Source organism: Leopardus geoffroyi, chromosome B4 (genome assembly GCF_018350155.1).
Source record: "Leopardus geoffroyi isolate Oge1 chromosome B4, O.geoffroyi_Oge1_pat1.0, whole genome shotgun sequence".
Lineage (NCBI taxonomy): Eukaryota > Metazoa > Chordata > Mammalia > Carnivora > Felidae > Leopardus > Leopardus geoffroyi.
In genome coordinates, this window is record NC_059341.1 from 24,754,003 (window position 1) to 24,771,696 (window position 17,694).

Genomic DNA, 17,694 nt, shown 5'->3' on the forward strand with positions numbered 1-17,694 from the left:
ACAACTGCTACTGCCATGAGTCAGAGTGGATCTACATCTCTAACCATCTCTTTCCAAGCAAAAAGTTCCATTGCATTGCTCAAAGTTCCATTCATCAGGAGAATTTCCCTTCACCACTCCCCTTCTGGGTCACCCCTGAGTGTGGCTACAGTGTCATAAATATCCATCTTCAGGTGATACCAGCATATGATGTAAAACCATCTGTAAATTCAGCTCAAGATTTTTCTTCTTCAGAACAGAAGGCCTCTGGAAATGGATGGTACAGCACAGTGGGAACAGCTGGGTGGTGGAGGTAAATAGGTCAACGGTGCCTGGGACTCCCTCACAGACCTGCTTCGTGTCTTCCTTCAGGTGGGGAGCCTGACACGACAGTGGCTGTATGTACTGACTCCGTGTCCAACTTCTAAATGCCAACCAGACTGTCCTATATAAATTCTCTGCTATGCCTGTTCCCATCCAGCAGTGGAACAACAATGTCTGCTTTCAGGTCACCCACATGTTCTCTAACATCAAGATGGGCATCCACTTTGTGTCCTTCGAACACTGGGGCCAGGACACGCAGTTCTGGGCTGGTCACTATGGAGCTCATGTGACCAACTCCAGTGTGGTTGTGCAGGCCCACTGGTCTTAGTCAAGGGCTATCCTTGCAACAACCTGACTGATGCCTTCCAGGACCTGGGACTATTGGCAAGGACTTCTCATTAACCAAGGGCATGTATATCCTGACATCCTGGATACTCCAGAATCCATTTGAGGGTCCTGCTGGGCCCCCTCTTCAGGTTCCGCAAACTACTAGATCTACCATCAGATCTACCTACTGCTGTTGGTAGGGCAGTCCTTCCCCTGTTGGGGCAGGGGGGATGACACAGGTGAGCACCCAGGAATGCTGGTCCTGGAGAGGGCTCTTCACCTTCACCCCTGAGGTCCTCTGATCCAACCGCAGTCCCCCTCTACCCTTGTCTCCTCTTGTTTCTGCTTCAGGGGTTTTATTGGTCCCTTTTGGGAACTCCCCTCCCTTCATCTCTGAAGTAGAATCTTGTCCTTATAGCTGGGAAAATTCCAGCCACCTTGGGTGGCACACTTAACCTCCTGAAGCTCCAGGGCTGGGACCAGGTCTCGCAATTGAAAGTCAACTAGTTCAAAAAATGTTTGGAGATCCTCAAGGACCCCTGTGATTGTGTGGTGTATAAAATTATTTTTTACTTTGAGGGGCGCCTGGGTGACTCAGTCGGTTAAGCATCCGACTTTGGCTCAGGTCATGATCTCACGGTTTGTGAGTTCGAGCCCCATGTCGGGCTCTATGCTGATAGTTCAGAGCCTGGAGCCTGTTCCAGATTCTGTGTCTCCCCCTCTCTCTGTCCCTCCATGCTCATGCTCTGTCTCTCTCTGTCTCTCAATAATAAATAAACGTTAAAAAAATTTTTTTAATTATATTTTACTTTGAAATGTTTCATGAACATTGGGAGAATAATATATCAGCAACAGCTATCTGCCAGTCATATGTAATAAATTTATTATTTTGCCAAAAAAAAAAAAAAAAAGATTTTTCTTCTTCAATCAACTGAAACTCCTCATGAGACCACAGGTATAGGTTAAGAGTGAAGAAGCAAAGATGCTGGGGTATGAACCACAAGAAAAGGTGTATATTTGATAAAAAGCTAGTAACAAATAATTATGTACCTGTTTTTTTTTAAAGAAATGTGTATATTTATACACACTCAACAATATACCAATATATTAATATATCAATATGTTAGTAGTTATCCTTCAGTAAGGAGATATGGGTGATTTTTAATATTCTTTGTATTTTTTTCTGTATCCAATTTTTTCAATGATCCTTACTTCAATAATCAGAAAGAAATTATTATTTTTACTTAGAGAATTTTTCTTATATAATCTTAATGGAAAAAAAACAGAATATGTATCTGTGTATATAGTGTGACCTAATTTTGCTCGGTATAATTAAATACCTATACAAACTAACCCACCAGATATTGAGAGGGGATACATCATCATGTTAACAGTTGGATTATAAACTATTTGTGCTTTCATCTTTATTCTTTTGTGGAATTTCCAAATGTTCTATAATAGCCATGTAACATTTTTACTGCAACCAGCTTGCAAACAGCAGGAAACTAAAACTAATGCTAATAATACCTCACTACCACCCCACCAAATAGGAGAACAGAAAGAACTTGAATCCTTGATACTACTAAGTTAAAGAATTAACCAACCCTGGGACAATCCTACCTTGGAATTTCTTGTGATATAAAATAATAAATGTTCCACATTGTTTAAGCCTGAGTTGTTCACTACCTACAGCCAAATGCATCCTTAAAGATTTAATTTTTATATGGGAGAGGAGCAGAGTAAGTTCCCAAAACAGGTTTTGGTTAAACTTGAAAGTAACAACTTTAATACTCCTAGTCATATAGACAAAAAATCTATTAGGGTAACTCCCAAATTACCAAAGTCATTTTCTAAACTAGTCCACTAATTTATGGCTGATTGTGTTACTCATTAAATGTTATCTGAGAAATCAGTCTAGTTTGCCCTTCCCACAAGGCAATCATATTTTTTTTTTTAATTTTTTTTTTTTCAACGTTTATTTATTTTTGGGACAGAGAGAGACAGAGCATGAACGGGGGAGGGGCAGAGAGAGAGGGAGACACAGAATCGGAAACAGGCTCCAGGCTCTGAGCCATCAGCCCAGAGCCCGACGCGGGGCTCGAACTCCCGGACCGCGAGATCGTGACCTGGCTGAAGTCGGACGCTCAACCGACTGCGCCACCCAGGCGCCCCTAGGCAATCATATTTTAATATGTATCAGTCTGCTCAGGCTGCCATAACAAAATGTTGAATGGCTTCAACAACAGGAATTTATTTTCTTACAGCTCTAGAGGCTAGAAAATCCAAGATCAGCCTTCTGTTTCTGGTGAGAGCATTCTTCCTGGCTTACAGAGGATCAATTTTTCATTATGGCCTCACATGGTGGAAAGAGACTGATCTCTCGTGTCTCTTCCTCTTTTAAAAGGAACCCAGTTCAGGGGCGCCTGGGTGGCTTAGTTGGTTAAGCGGTCGACTTCAGCTCAGGTCATGATCTCACAGTTTGTGAGTTCGAGCCCCGCATCAGGCTCTGTGCTGACAGCTCAGAGCCTGGAGCCTGCTTCAGATTCTGTGTCTCCCTCTCTCTGACCCTCCCCCGTTCATGCTCTGTCTCTCTCTCTCTCTCAAAAATAAATAAACGTTAAAAAAAAAATAAAAATAAAAATAAAAGGAACCCAGTTCTAACAGAGCTACACCCTATGGTCTCATTTAATCCTAATCACCTCCTTGAAGGCCCTATCTCCAATACAGTCACAAGCAGGGTGAGGGTTGGGGCTTCAACATATAAATTTGGGGTAAGGGCCCATAATCCAATTCCTCAAATATCAGAAAACAGAGCTATCTTACAAATACCCAAAATAGCCTTTTTTTAAGTTTATTTATTTTGAGAGAAAGAAGGGGAGAGCACATGCAAAAGCTGGAGAGAGGCAGAGAGAGAAGGGGGAGAGAGAGAATCCCAAGCAGGCTCCACACTATCAGCACAGAGCCAGACACTGGGCACAAACCCATGAAGATCATAACCTGAGCCAAAATCATGAGTTGGACACTTAACCAAATGAGCCACCCCAGGAGCTCCCAACATATACTCTTGATAATAATACTATTAACAGCTATATATTTATGCTCCAAAGCATTTTCACACAATAAACTAAGCAGACTCCCTGGTTTCAAAGATAAGGACACTACATAAAGCTCAGAGATATTAATTTGTCCAAAGATCCTCTAACTAGTAAATGGAGGAGCTAGGACTAGAACCCAGGTCTGCATCTTAGTCCAATGGTCTTTACACATCTCTCACTCTTCTCATATGTACTTAAGGGACTGAAATTTTATTTAACCTAATGTTCTGAACAAGCAAAGCAGCTTGAGAGTCAGAAAGAAGGGCAAAGAGCAAAAGAAAGAGTTCAAAGCAGAATGTAACAAGCAACAAGAACATTAGCTTGGAAGTGAGCAAGCTTCAGTATTCATACTCAAATAAATGTGACTCTGTTAGGAACTTACTTAAGGACTATAATGCAGGCCCAATGGGGAAATAAACCACAAGACTAGAAAAAACCTACAGGCCCTTGAGGAATTTGGAATTCATCCTGAGGCTAAGGGATCCACTGAAGGATTTTCAAGAAGAAAAGGCATGAACTAGTTTTTGGTTTTAGAAAGAGCACTTCAGCTGCAGTTTTATAAAGCAGATTGGGAAAATGAAGAGAAGACAAGAATCGAGACAGGAATTCTATTGTATTAATACTCTGTACCACACACAAGAAAGGAATTTTTATGTTAAATATCCCACTTACAGTAACTTACAATGAGGAAAAAGAAACTTAGTGATGTTAAGTAATCTGCCCAAAGTACCACTGCTCGGAAGGAACAGAACCACTATGTCTCCAAAAGTCATGGTCTTCCACTATACCACCTGCCTCCCAGTCTATAATTCTATAATTCTAACAGTGAATAAAATACAATTCTAATGTGTCAGAGTGAAACTACTAACGTAGTTCCTCTAAGATAAACCACTCCAAGTCATCATTAACTAATTTATATACCAAATGAATTCTAATTAACTGAAAGAGAATACAGTGAGAAAGTTGACTTTCTTAGGGTAGCTGAGAATGTTTTTGATCTACAGAACAATGCTGTGAATAGAGGTTCTATAAATGAGAGAAACAAAAATTAAACATTTTACACTTTTCTAAGTTATTCCTCACTGGGCTAAAGTAACAAATTCACATCTTCAATTCATACTCAAATGTGACTCTGTTAGGGAATTACTTCAGGACTATAATGCATCGTTTTGCCAACTACTAGGTAAGGTGGTAGTTAATACTGTCACAATCAGTACCACCCTTAATTAACTGACTCATACTTAACAAAGTACTTCTGCTTTAAAAAAAAAAAAAAAAGGTTCTATAAATACCAACAAAAGTACCTTGTCCTACCATTGACTCTGCCTATTTGCTCACTTATACCAGCTTACAATAGTCTCACAGAATCAGTCTTGGCCGTCTCCATCTTAGTCATTCATTAACCACATTTTCCAAACCAAAAATCAGGACCAGTATGACACTATCTAACAACCTATATTTACTGGGATTTCTTAATCTGTAATATAAAAGTATGAGATCTATACAAGTATAAGAATCAATAAATCTTTACTGAAATCAACTGAATTTTCTAAGTTACAGCCATGCCAAAAAAAAACAGATGTAGAATCATTCGTGTAGCTATTCCAAAAAATCTGAGATATGAACAGAGGGATGTTCTATTCAACATTATAAAATAGAAAAAGGCCATTATAAAATAGAAAAAGACAAAAGAGAAAGAAATACTTTATTAATAAATTACCACATGCTGAATCCAAACCAAATAATTTAACCAATTAGAACTCTAAATGCCAATTAAGAGGATACAATAGCATTAAAAAGAAAGCTACGTAACAAAATATGTTCAAGATCTAATATGGAGAAAACTATAAAACACTGATGTAAAAAATCAAAGAACTAAAAAATGGAGGTATTTCATGATCATGAAGAAGGAGACTCAGTATTGCCAAGATGTCATTTATTCCCAACTTGACCTATTCAATGCAATACCAATCAAAATCTTAGCAAGTTATTTTGTGACTACTGACAGATTCTAAAGTTTACATGGAAAGGTGATATCAGCAAGACAGCCAAAAAAGATATTCCCCAACATATCCACCTTCAGTCACAACAATCTAGCATCCATCTACAAACAAAAGTGCCTTTGTGGGAGCTATGAGATCCAGAGAAGAGACTGTAAAACCCTAGTGCAGCCCAAGAGTGAGGAGAGCTGTTCTAAGAAGACAGGCCAGCACCCAGGCAGCTGACTTGAATGTCTTGGCTACAGACTCAGAAGCAGCTCCTTAACAGAGGAGTGACTTAGTTACAGCCCCATTTGGCTCTGGTTCAGACACTAGCACCATATGCCAAGAGACCTGGAAGGACCTTCACCCACCCAGGCATCAGGTAACAGACATACAGACACATGGTCCTGGATGTGGACCCTAAAGTGGCCGATGCCAACTCCAGCTTCTCAGAACTGCAGTCTATGAGCCCTTGAAGAGCACGAATTTAGACAATCGCTCACAGATGAGAGAACCTTTGTGGAAGTCCAAGAGTCCATTAGAAAAGATCCTGTACACCACTGGGAGAAAAAAAAAAATCTGAGAGAAGAGGAACAGTTTGACTTTACCCATGTTACCCTTCCTCCAAGACAGCTCCAGCACAGCTCAGTGCCAAGAGAGCCCTTCTCAGGCAATGATTTCTCCTCTGCAGTCAACTTGAGAGTGTATCAGCGAGTACCTGACTTCCCCAGATGTGTGACACTGCCAAAGAAGCCCATTTCTTTCTTGCCCCACCCAGAAAACTAAGCCATGAGCTGCATAACTAGAGGGGTAGTGGGCAGCTAGCAGACCAGCAGCCAGATCTCAGAACAGAAGGCCCAACCTTGAGCTGCTGAGGACACACTGCCAAACTGGCCCACAGGCATCACTGGTGCCCCACATGCCTGACCCACACACACCCCCACCTCCTAACTGGCTCTCTGTCAGCATACCTGACAATGGTGAAAGTGAACTTTTCCAGAAGGCTGGTGAGCACACACAGAAAGTCAGCCCAAATCACCAGGCCTGCAATACATCATTAACATGAGCATGTAAGCACCACCTATGGGAAAGCCAAGTAGGCCTTCAGTACCTAGCATGGCACTTTGTAGAATCAAAAACGAACACAGAAGCTTAAGAATTCTGCCACAAAGAGAGGCAAATTTAGAGCAGGCATAGCCGCAGCAGATTGGTAAAGGTCTCAGAGTTCCTAGCAGAGCTGACAGAAGACAGTTCTGTCCTGAAGTCAATCAGTAAAGACAAGAGGAGGTGACTGCTATTTGAAATGTGAAGACAACACAAGAATTCAAGGAACATGAAAATTCAAGGAAAAGATACCATCAAAGGCTCACAATAATTTCTAGTAAACAACCCCCAAGATATTAAGTTCTATGATTTACCAGATAAAGAATTCAAAATAGGGGCACCTGGGTGACTCAGTCAGTTAAGCTTCCGACTCTTCAGCTCAGATCATGATCTTGCAGTTCGTGGGTTCGAGCCCCATGATGGGCTCTGAACTGATAGTGAGGAGCCTGCTTGGGATTCTCTCTCTCTCCCTTCCTCAATGCACCACCTCCAACTCATGCTCACTCTCTTTCTCTCTCAAGGTAAATAAATAAACTTAAAAAAAAAAAAAAAGAAAAGAATTCAAAATAGCTGTTCCAGGAAGTTCAATGAGCTACAAGAAAACAAAGATAATTTAACAAAATCAGCAAAAATATACAAACAAAATGAGAAGTTTAGCGGAGACAAATCAAAACAAAGAAACAGAAATTCCAAAGCTAAAGAATACAATGAATAAAATAGAAAATGCAGTGGAAACAATCAACAGAAACATGGATCAATCAGAAGAAAGAATCTGTGAAGTAGAAAACAGGAATCCAGTCACTGGAGAACAGAGAAAAAGCCAATGTAACTCTAGGATAGCATAAAAATAAACAATTTGTGACTACTGTAGTTCTACAAGAAGAGATGTCCTAAATTAGGAAGGCAGAAAACTTTTTTTTTTTTTTTTAATTTTGAGAGAGAGCATGTGTGAGCAGAGGAGAGGGGCTGAAGGAGATAATCTTTTTTTTTTAATCTTTTTTTTTTTTTAATTTACTTACTTACTTATTTTGAGAGAGAGAGCATATGCAGGTAGGAAAGGAGCAGTGAGAGGCAGGAGAGAGAATTCCAAGCAGGCTCTGCACTGTCAGCACACAGCCAAATGTGGGGCTTGAACTCACAAACCTTGAGATCATGAACTGAGCTAAAATCAAGAGTCGGCCCCGGGGGGCACCTGGGTGGCTCAGGTGGTTAAGCATCAGGCCTCAGCTCAGGTCATGATCTCAAGCCTCCTTCCCACCCTCACCAGGCTCCGTGCTGATAGCTCAGAGCCTGGAGCCTGCTTCAGATTCTGTCTCTCCGTCTGTTTTACCACTCCCCTGCTTATGTTCGCGCGCTCTCTCTCTCTCTCTCTCTCTCAAAAATAAACATTAAAAAAAAATTTTTAATACATATATATATGTATGGAACTCCTACAACTCAACAGCAAGCAAGCATGCAAGCAAATAAATGAATAAATAACAGAGAGGACCTGAAGAGCTTCCCAAAGAAGACATACAAATGGCCAACAGGTACATGAAAAGATGCTCAACATCACTAATCACCAGAAAAATGCAAGTCGGGGGTGCCTGGCTACCTCAGTCAGAAGAGCATGAGACTTGATCTCAGAGTCTGTTTGTGACATTTTATTGGTCATGAGTTCAAGTCCCACACCAGGCATAGAGCTTGCTTAAAACAAAATTTTCTTTAAAAAAAGAACAAAAAAGGCAGGGAATACCTTAAGAAATAAAAATGCAAATCAAAACCATAATGAGATATCACTTCACATCTGTCAGGATGGCTATCATCAAAACGAAAAGACAGAACAAGTGTTGGTGAGGATGTGGAGGAAAGGGAAACCTTGTGCTTAGTGGGTGGGATGTAAACTGGTGCAGTCACATGGAAGACAGTAAGGAGTTTCCTGAAAAAAATAAAAACAGAACTACTATATGATCCAGAAATCCCATTTTTAGATACATTTCCAAAGGAAATGAAACCAGGATCTTGAAGAGATACTTGCACTCCTATATTCACTACAGTATTATTCCTAATAGCCAAGGTATAGAAACGAACTTAAGTGTCCATCTACAGATGAATAAAGATGTAGCACATACAAACACCCACAGAGAAATATTTTCAGCCATGAAAAATAGGAAATCCTGCCATTTGTGACAAAGTAGAATCAAAAAAAGCCAAACTCAAAGAAACAGAGAGTTTATGGCAGTTGCCAAGGGTGGTGATGGGAGAAATGGGGAGATGCTGATGAAGGGTACAAACTTCCAGTTATAAATTGAGTAAGTCCTGGGAATCTAAGGTACAGCATGGTAACAACAGTGATTTAACAATACTGTACCATATACCTGAAAAGTTGCTGAGAGTAGATCATAAAGGCTCTTACCACAAAACAAAGTAGTAAATATGTGAGATGATGGAGGTGTTAACTAACCCTATTATGGTAATCACTTTGTAATGTATACTTGTATCAACTCACCATGTTGTACACCTCAAATTTACACAATGTTGCGTGTCAATTATATCTCAATGAACCTGGAAAATTTTTAATAAATTTTAGATGGAGAGACAAAAGACTCAGAATAGTCAACACATAATTTTGAGAACAAAATTGGAGAACTGACACTATCCAACTTCAAGACTTACTATAAAGCTACAGTAGTCAAAACAGTATGACACTGGCAGAACAAAAATACAGATCAAAAGAACAAAATAGAGTCCATAAATAGGCCCATATAATTAGTCAATTGATCTTTGATAAGGGAGCAAAGACAATACAACGAAGCAAGAAAATCTTTTCAAAAAATGGTACTGGAACAGATGGACATCCATGCGCAAAAAAATGAATCTAAACAAAGACCTGATACCCTTCACAACAATTTATCACACTCCTGGATCGCCTGAGCGGTTCAGCAGGTTAAGCCTCTGACTTCAGCTTGGGTAACGATCTCACAGTTTGTGGGTTCAAGCCCCACGCAGGACTCTGTGCTAACAGCGTGAGCCCACTTTGGATTCTCTGTAACTCCCCCCACCCCTCTCCCACTCTTGTGCTCTCTCTCAAAAATTAATAAACTTAAAAATAAATTTATCACAGTCCTACTTAAATGTAAAATCCAAAACTGTAAAACTCCTAGAAGATAACAGAGAAGAAAATCTAAATGACCTTGGGTTTGGAAATGACTTTTTTTTTTTTTTCAAGTTTTACTTATTTATTTTGAGAAAAGAGAGGGGAGGGGGAGAGAGGCAGAGAACAAATCCCAAGCTGGCTCCGTGCTGTGCTGTGCGTGCAAAGCCCCAAGCAGGGCCTGATCTCACAAACCATGAGATCATGACCTGAGCTGAAACCAAGAGTCAGATGCTTAACTGACTGAGCCACCCAGGTGTCCAATAGCAATGACTTTTTAGATACAACATTAAAGACATAATCTATAAAAGAATTAACAAGCTAGACTTCATTAAAATTAAAAATTTCTTAAAAATTAAATTAAATATTTCTGCCCACAAGACACTGTCAAGACAAGACAAGACAAGACACAGAATGGAAGAAAATACTTGCAAAACATACTTGATAACAATGATTATCCACAAAGTACAAAGAACTCTTAAAATTCAACAATAAGAAAACAAACAATCCAATTAAAAATGGACTAAAGACCTTACCACCATCATCAAAGAAGACGCACAGAAAATAAGCCTATGAAAATATGTTCCACATCACATCTCACGGGGAATGCAAATTAAAACAAGCTATGACTAAATATTAGAATGGCCAAAATCCAGAACACTGACAACATCAAATGCTGATAAAGATATGGAGCAACTTGAAATTTCATTCATCAATGGTGGGAATGCAAAATGGTACAGCCACTTTTGAACTGAAAACTTATGTACACATAAAAACCTGCACAAAAATGTTTACAGCAACTTTTACTCATAACTTCCAAAACCTGGAAGCAACCAAGACATCCTTCAGTGGGTGAATGGATAAGTAAAGCAGTACATTCAAACAATGCAATATTATTCAGAGCTAAAAACAAATGAGCTATCAAGATAGGAAAGGACATGGAGAAACTTTAAACGCGTATTACTGTGTGAAAGAAGCCAATCTGAAGAGGCTATATACCATATGATTCTAACCACTATATGATCTTCTTGAAAAAGCAGACCTATGGTGACAGTAAAAAGGATCACTGACTGCCTGGGGTTAGAACAGAGCATGAATAGGTGAAGCACAGAAGGATTTTTAAGGCAATGGAACTACTGTGTATGATGCTATAATGGTGGACAGCTGTCATCATGTATTTGTCAAAACCTAAAGAAAGTACAACACCAAGAGTTAACCCTAAACTATGGAAACTAGTAAATTACAGACTCCAGGTGATAATGATGAATCAATGCAGTTTCATCAACTGTAACAAACAAACCATCCTGGTGAGGGATGTTGATAATGCGGGAGGTTATGCATGTGTAGGGGTAGAAAGCATATGGGAAATCTCTGTACCTTCCACTCAGTTTTGCTGTGAACTTAAAACTACTCTAAAGAAGTCTATTTAAAAAAGAAATAAAGAAATCCATTTCCGTCAGTATGTTACTTCAGTTTTGGTCCATCAGCAGTATAGCACAGCAACTAAAGTTCAGGCTGTAGAAGAGGCCTCTATAAACTATGACCCTCAGGCTAAATACTTGCTCCTGGGAGCGCCTGGGTGGCTCAGCCAGTTAAGTGTCCAACTTTTGGTTCGGCTCAGGTCATGATCTCATAGTTTGTGAGTTTGAGCTCCGCGTCAGGCTACGTGCTGACAGTGTGGAGCCTACTTGGGATTCTCTCTCTCCCTTTCTGTCCCTCCCCTGCTCACTCTCTCTCTCTCAAAACAAATAAATTTTTAAAAAATTTTTAATAAATAGATATTTGCTCCTGTTTTTGCAAAGTTTTATTAGAACACAGTCATATCTATTAATTTACATATCTATGTCTTTCGTACTACAAAGGCAAAGGTGAATAGTTATGACAGATAATACAGCCTGCAATGCCTAAAATAATTACTATCCTGCCCTTTGCTGAAAACATCCTGCTCTAGAATGAGTGATTCTCAACCCCAGGAGGATAGCAACACCTCCTGATGAGTTTTTTTTTAATCCTGAGGCCTGAACTTGATCATCCTCATTTCCCCCCTCAAAAGATTATAATTTCATGCTTGCTTCGGCAGCACATATACTAAAATTGGAACAATACAGAGATTAGCATGGCCCTGCACAAGGATGACACACAAATTCGTGAAGCATTTCATATTTTTTTAAGAAAACATGTCATGTAGGTTGTTTAAAAATAAAATGTATTTAAACTAAAAAAAAAAAAAAAAAAGATTATAATTTCATTGGTCTGGGGTAAAGTCATTAGCTGTTATTGTATCAATGCAAAAAATGTATATAAAACAGCAAAATACACAGAACAAAGTCAGGATATCCACTAATATAAAGGAAGGACATTAATACACAGATCACAGAGACCACACAGTACTAATTAATAAATTGGAACCATAGTTTGGCTTTGATCACCATGAAGCCACAAAGATTAAAAAAACAAGATCATTATACAATTTATACTGTTCATGAAGTCAAAACATCTTGGTGGAAGCAAATTTTTTCTAGGACTTCTAACTGTAAAAGTAATGTTTTATTGCAATTCTTCTCAGTTATGTAAATATTTACTCCTCCTCTCACCTTAAGTCATCTCACCTCTTCACTCAAAATCAAAGCAAAACAGGGGCGCCTGGATGGCTCAGCTGGTTGAGGGTGCCACTCGATTTCAGCTAAGGTTGTTATCTCACTTCGTGGGATTGAGGCCCATGAAAGGCTCTGCGCTGGCAGCACAGAGCCTGCCTGGGATTCTCTCTCTCTCTCTCTCTCTCTCTCTCTCTCTCTCTCCCTCTCCCTCTTTCCCTCCCCTGCTTGCATGCTCTCTCTCAAAATAAATAAACATTTTTTAAAAATCAAAGCAGGGCCACCTGGGTGGCTCAGTCAGTTAAGCAACCAACTTCAGCTCAGGTCATGATCTTGCCGGTGCCAAGTTCAAGCCCTGCATTGGGCTCTGTGCTGACAGCTCAGAGCCTGGAGCCTGTTTCAGATTCTCTATCTCCCTCTCTCTGCCCCTCCCCCATTCACACTCTGTCTCTCTCTCAAAAATAAATAAGCATTAAAAAATAAAAATAAAAATAAAACCAAGCAAAACAAAACAAAAACCCAGAGAGTACCAGGATTTTCACCATGGTACAGACAGCACCATGCTGCCTTTCTTCCTTTTCTTTTTTGGTGTGTTTGCTTTGGGTGGTTGGGGGCGGGGGGGAGGGAGGAACAAGGATGAGTGGAAGAAAAGCACAACTGAACTGGAGATAACTGGCTCTATATTCCACAAGATATTAATAAACACTAACATAATAAATCCACTAATGCAAGCAGTTCATACATAAATGATTTATTTAGACCTATCAATCAATTTTCCTGCATTTACTTACTTATTCATTGGTTTCTGTTGACTACGTCAAAGGTGTCTACACAAAGGAACAGAACACATATCAGGACATAGCAAAAGCACAATTTCATCTTATCAGTATTAAATTTAAAACATAGTTTCTCTGTTTTCAAATGTGGGAAACACTGAACTGGTTATCTACAGTTTAATGACAGTGGTCTGGCTGTTTTTTGACTGAGATCTCATCTCCTCAACTACCCTCCCCTACACATCAGACACCATCAAAATTTTGCAAACTACTTGTAGCTCTCTCAAACATGCCTTGTACACACGCTGTTCCTACTACCTACACCTCCCTTGCCTCCCAACCTCCCCTGCCCCTTAACTCTTTAAACTCATGACTCAGTTAAACTTAGTCTTTATGAGAAGTCTTCCCTAAAACCCCTAAACACTGCACTGTTCCTCAGAAGTCTCTCTCAAAATATTCTTTTTTAAAGGGACAATTCTCAATCAACATGTAAGTCCACACATGTTTTGAAAGTGCTTATAAAAAGATTCTAAATGTCTAAAAATGTCAACATCCATAATACAGAAGATTATGACAGAACATCAAAATTAACATCAGAAGGAAAAATCTGCACCACAACCTCCTGCTATCATTCTATACAGTCAGAGACCTTGGAGTCCCTTTCCTCTCTTTCCTCCCTCTCCTAGCTTCTGCCCACACAGACAGCTAACAGTCAAGCCTTATTCCTATTCTCCAACCCACTGCTCTGTCAATCAATTTAGCTGTGGAGGAGTAAAACCTGGGAAGTGTCTGAACCAACTGTGTACTAACGGTTGAAAAGAGAAGGTCTATAGATTCACTTCTATGACTGCAAATTACCTTCTGTAGGCGTATTCGCTTTATACTGGAGGAGAATGGCTACAGGTAAAAATAAGTCATCTTTGAGTTCTCCCTTTCCCTATCTACCCATATCTCTCCTTAATCAAGGCTTCCTGATGCTTGCATTTATTTCTTCCTTTTCAATCTCAACTGTAGCTATCTCAATTCAAGAAATATTCTTTGCATCTGGACAAATACACGTCCTCTAACTAGTCTTGTGGCATCCAGTCTGTCTCTTCACTAATCCATCCTGCACCAATGCCAGATGAATCTTCCTCAACTACCTCATCCTTTGGAAGGATACAAAACAAACTTGACAACAGTTTGGAGAAGGAATGAGTAGGAACATGGGTAGAATAAGAAAGGGGATTTATAGGTTTTGCCTTTAATACAACAGTATTATCAATTTATCAATTTTACTCAATGATTTTTACATAACTATATCACATATAATAGACATCACAACATGACATCACAGTACTTACCACAGCCTTTCATAAAGACAGTAAGTATCTGTTGAATATCAAATAACTATTTGTTGAACTACTTCTAGCACATCCCTATAGCCTCAAACACTCCTTTTTCTAGAAAAGATAAATAAGTAGTCAAGCCTACCACACTGATTCTAGGCACTAGAGATTTTAGATAATTCACTACCACTTAATACCATCAACTCTAAACTAGCCTCCCCCCAACCTCTTCTTGGGCTCCTTCCAATCCATACACAAGCCTCCTTCCAATCTGTTCTCCACTCTTAACATGAGTAATCGTTTTTAAAAGTAAAAATGATAACATCATTCCATCGCTTAAAACTTTCAATATCTTCTCATCAGCCTCATAAAAAAGACCAACTCGCGGCACCTGGGTGGCTCAGTCGGTTAAGCGTCCGACTTCAGCTCAGGTCATGATCTCACAGTTTCTGAGTTCGAGCCCTGTGTCAGGCTCTGTGCTGACAGCTCAGAGCCTGGAGCCTGCTTCAGATTCTGTCTCCCTCTCTCTCTGCCCCTCCCCCTCTAGTGCTCTGTCTCTCTCTGTCTCTCAATAATAAATAAACATTAAAAAATGTTTAAAAAAATAAAAAAATAAAATAAAAATAAAAAAGACCAACTCTTTGCTCACTATACTCTAAAGCACACACAGGTCTGTATCGTTCAAAATCACTCTGTGCTCACTCACCTTTTGGCACATATATAAAAATATAAATGTATATATATATATATATATATATATATATATATTTCTGTTCCCTCTGGTAAGCACATTGTTTTTCCTTCTCTCAAAACTTTTTGGCTAACATACATTCACTCTTTAGATCTCAACTCTAACATTATTTCTTTGATACACCAGGCTGGGTGGGAGCATCTTTTTATCACTTTAAAATTAGTATTTCATACTCTTTCATAAAAATCATATAATTTGAACAAGTTCCTATTACATACATATTCCAAAATTTTTAGCATTGTTGAAATTTGGAGAAAACAGATATATGAAACTTTTTTAAGTATTTCAAAATTAATGCTACTGAGAGGTAAAATAAACAGACAAGACCCAGAATATAAAAACTATCCAAATAATTAACATAGTATATGCTAAGAGAATTCCTACATAAGGAACTTTAAGTTTTTTATGAGGTATTACTCAAGCTACTTTAGTCAGAGATGCCCAATATATATGTAGTGCTATACAGTCATACCTAAAATTCAGATGCCCATTATTACCACAGAAGGAAGACATTAAGTCTATTATACTAAACCAATCATCTATACCAAGTTTTTCGAAATGTGGTCTGCAGACCTCTGAAAGTACCTAAAACTCTTTCAGGAGGTTCACAAGGTCAAAAGTATTTTCACGATACTAACGCTATTTGCCTTCTTTTCTGTGTTTACATTTGCAATGATGGTGAAAAAGCAAAGGTGAGAAACCAGGAGCCTCCTAGCATGAATCACGTCAGTTTCACCAACTCTACTAACAGCTGTTGTGCTCTATACTGCAAACAGGGGAGGGGGGGGTAACAGCTGTTGTGCTCTATACTGCAAACGGGGGAGGGGGGGACTTCATTTAAAAATGTTCTTGAAGAAATAGGAAAAAAACACTAATTTTATTAAATCTTGATCCTTAAGATGACTTTTATGTGATAAAATGGAAGTAAACAAAAAATACTTCTACTGCATTCTAAGTATGATGGTTACCTGTAGGAAAAAGTACTCATGGAATTTATCTTCAAGCTGAAAAAAGCCACTTTTCAGTGGAACTTCAAAAAACGACTTTAAAAACAAGCTCACTGCTACTTCAAAAAACAACTGACAGACTATGATTAAGATAAGCCTACCACTTCAAGGAAAATAATTGTTAATATCTGTTGCCAATGCAAACTTCAAGCTCTCAAGCAAAAATTATAATTGTTGAAAATCTGTATCCATCAACCTGAGCTTGAAAGCTTTTCACTACTTTTCCAAATGACCTATGCAACAATTTCTAATGTAATGGAGTATAAAATGTTCACTGATAATGGTTTCAGAGTCCACACTGCAACCAACCTTTAAGAAACTATTATGCAACGAGTTTTCATGAAGTACAAAGAAAAATTATCCACAATTATATAATCAAAATACTCCTCCCAAATCCAACTCCTCCTTCCAACTACACAAGTGCATGAAGATAGATTTTCTCATACACTTCAACCAAAATAAAATAACAGGTTGAATGCAGAAATAGATGAAAATTTAGCTATTAGCCAGTCACTAAACAGATTTGCAGCAATGTAAAAACAGTGCCATTCTTCCCATTAAACATTTTTTTGTTTTGTTTTGGAAGACTATCATTATTCGAAAAAGATACCATTTACATTAGCAGCAACAAATCCATTACATGTTATGTTTACAGAATTAATAACATGCTTTAAACTTTATCTAATTATTAATGCAGTAAATATTGAAAGATATAACCCACCAAAAAAAAAAAATAATAAAGTTCTCTGAGGTCTTCAATACTTGAAGAGTTAAAGGAGTCCTGAGACCATACATTTCACTACTATGGATCAGCAGAAAACTGCTCAAGAGATAAAGATTCTAACATATCCTCACCTACATTTCCTCTCTCAGTAAGACTTGGAAAAACTGATTTTAACAAAAAGGTTTTAAGAATGTTTAAGGGGAATCATAGTTCATAACAACTGGAATTGAATCATTTCCTGAAAAACCTATGTATTAAAGTTTCTTGACAGCGTAATTATAACAAAGTAAACATTTAAACATCTGCTAACAAGGAAATGGAAGGAACAGGTGTAAGTAAATCAGAGATTTTTTTTTTTTTTTTGAGAAAACTGAAGAACTCCAGAAAAACTAATGAAAAGCACCAGAACTGTAGGGCTAGAAATTACACACAGAGGAACAAATTTTACTAAAAACCATTAAAATTGTCAATCTGGGGATTAAGGAGTGTACTTATGATGGGCACCAGGTGATGCATGGAATTACTGAATCACTATATTGTATACCTAAAACTACTTGAACACTGTATATT

At 38.6% G+C, this 17,694-nt stretch overlaps 1 protein-coding gene and 1 non-coding gene across 15 annotated transcripts in view; one reads left to right on the plus strand and one right to left on the minus strand.

Moving 5' to 3' along the window:
* The window catches only part of ABI1 (abl interactor 1), a 131,479-nt gene that overhangs the window by 96,961 nt on the left and 16,824 nt on the right, over positions 1-17,694 (minus strand). The window lies entirely within an intron of this gene.
* Positions 12,009-12,111, plus strand: LOC123592267. Its single transcript, XR_006709665.1, has one exon. It is a non-coding gene; the product is annotated as a U6 spliceosomal RNA (small nuclear RNA).